We start from the raw sequence: 2538 nt of genomic DNA, 5'->3' as shown, positions 1-2538 counted from the left end.
AGCGAGTGTCACTCCCGGTACAATGCTGATGAGTCATCAGAAGGCTAAAAAGAATAGAGCAAATTATTAATACCACTGCTAACAAAAACATAACTTGCAGCAGCTGCTTACCTGTGACCTGATAAATTACTGCATAGTCAAATAACCAGATCCCCAATTCTGCCTAGATGCAGTGCAACTGTAAGAAAACACTATGTGAAGGTTGCTAAGCCCTTACCTTCCTGTCAGCAAACAAATGAATGGACAAATGATTGGTCCAGATATTGGAGGTTAAAATTGCAAAGGAGGCTAAGCAGATAGACCAGTTAGCATTAATAAATAATATTAAAGCTGACAAACAAAACAGCCACGCTTACCCATAACGGTGCAAACAAAGGAAGCAGATTGAGTTGATGTCACGACGCAAGCAGCCTCATGACAGGTGAAGGCTTGCTTATATGCAGCAGCCGAAATTGGCCGTAAAGTGGCAGCGTACCATTTATGCTGCTACATTCAGAAAGTAGAAATCTTCAAAGATATGGACAATCTCCTATATGACGCATTAAGCTACCTTACTGTGCACTCCACTGAGAGAAGAACCACTTTATAGAAAAAAAATATTCTTGGCTGAATTTCAAATGACATCATTCAGCTATCAATCCATTAAGTCCTACAACAAATGATGCAGGGGTCTATGTGTTTTGGCTCTGGAATTAATTTGTCAGTTAACAGGAAGAAACTGGATGTAGTGAAACATGACATATCTCCCATCCGGTAATAAACAGGGACGGACAATACTCAGTAGTACACTGAAACTCACCGTTAATTTGTTGGGGCTCAGCAGGTAAAATCTTGAGACTTTCTCCTTGTTTGGAAAAAAAACAGAAGAGTTTATTTCAGTTCTGAAACCATTAATCATGTATGAACGCTGCAGACATGATCCTTTCCTCAGTCTGGGTTTTGTGTGATTAAACAGCAAAGTCCTATTTACATGGGAAATTAACTTGAGACCGTATGAGGGCTATTATCCTCCTACACTTGAACAAATACTGACATACCGTCATGCATACACCAGCGGCTGCACATGCACATGGACAAATACAAACAGGAGCATTATGTTTGCTGGCATGGAGAACAAATGGAACGAGTATGCTTGTGCATAGAACACATGTTTGCACATCTTTATTGGGAATTGACAGACAGCTCCACTCTCATGTCATAAAGGCAATGTATGCATACTCCATGCCTTGTTTTCCCCATGTGTATAAATGAGTATATGTTATCTAATTATCATCATACAGTAATGATTACTGCATTCATATGTGCACATTCAAGGGAATAAATGCCCATGTAATCCCAAATATGTTATTATGCAAAATCTACTTTTTTGAGCTTTATATAACTTCATCAAACACCGTGTTGCAGGCCTCTACGCTGCAGTCACAGGTTCGAGTCCTGGCCTGTGGTCTCTCATGACCCACTTTCCATTCAATTCTCTATTAAATAAAGACTACTAGAGCCAAAAAATCCTTAAAAAAATTCAAGGACATCCATGTATCTTTGAGAAACCTCCTATGGCTGCCATTTTGGAGTCCTCAGTGTCTCCTCACACAATGCGTCACCTATTCACCCAAAGACCTTCTTAAAAACATGGCATCGAACTGCGGGCCTGACCATACCCAGATATCAAATCTAGTTTTACAATAACTTAGACGTATTGCCTGAGCCTGACCTAAACCTGACCCAAATTTCAGGTCAGGTTTTGGTTGGACTCTGGCTATAGATTTATAGCAAATTCATCACAGAGCAACACAGACACACAGAAGAAACAACAGTGCAATGCATGCTTTAGAACAGAGATTCCCAAACTGTGGGGCGCGCCCCCTGGGGAGGGTGCGGGGGGCTGTGCCATTGCAGGGGGGGGTGCGGGAAGCCGTCTGGATGGAAAACAAAAAACAAAAAAACATGAACGCTGTATGCGCTGGGTTTTTACCTTAGAATGGCCAACTCTCTGTTATTCCTATGTCAATTTGATACAGTAGCGCCTTTCGCACTTCCCATATCTGTGTCCTCTGTCACTTTTATCAGCAGTTAAAACTGTTTAATCCGTTGTTAACATGTGGAAACCTGTTTTTCCGAGCCACATTTTGTCATGATGGGTCTGATACTCTTTGCCCACATGCAGAAACACCCGCGGAGAGGCTAGTGAAAAGTCCAAAGGTTTATTAAACACAAAACTCAGTTAAACAGATTTGTCAGGTCCTCCTCCACGGCAAAGGGATCCGGGTGCTACCGCTCACTGTATGAGAAGGAGATGATGAGTCTTGGGTGATGACAGGTGTACGGCTCAGGAATAATGAATCAGGTGATCTTACTTTAGGTGGTGTAGATTTGGATAGGAAAGGGTAAGTCAGGCATCAGGCGGTGGGTATTCTGAGAGAGTTGGAGGGCGGAACAGGTAATCCCAGACAGCACGGATATCCTGGAGATGGGAAACTCGATATCTCCTGGTAAACTCTGAAGGCGTCCAAGAAAAAGGATCACAGAGGTTAGTTAGGT

Source organism: Poecilia latipinna, unplaced genomic scaffold (genome assembly GCF_001443285.1).
Source record: "Poecilia latipinna isolate Pla-1442-1.1 unplaced genomic scaffold, P_latipinna-1.0 Scaffold2156, whole genome shotgun sequence".
In the NCBI taxonomy this organism is placed as follows: Eukaryota; Metazoa; Chordata; class Actinopteri; order Cyprinodontiformes; family Poeciliidae; genus Poecilia; species Poecilia latipinna.
This window is presented reverse-complemented; position numbering follows the sequence as displayed.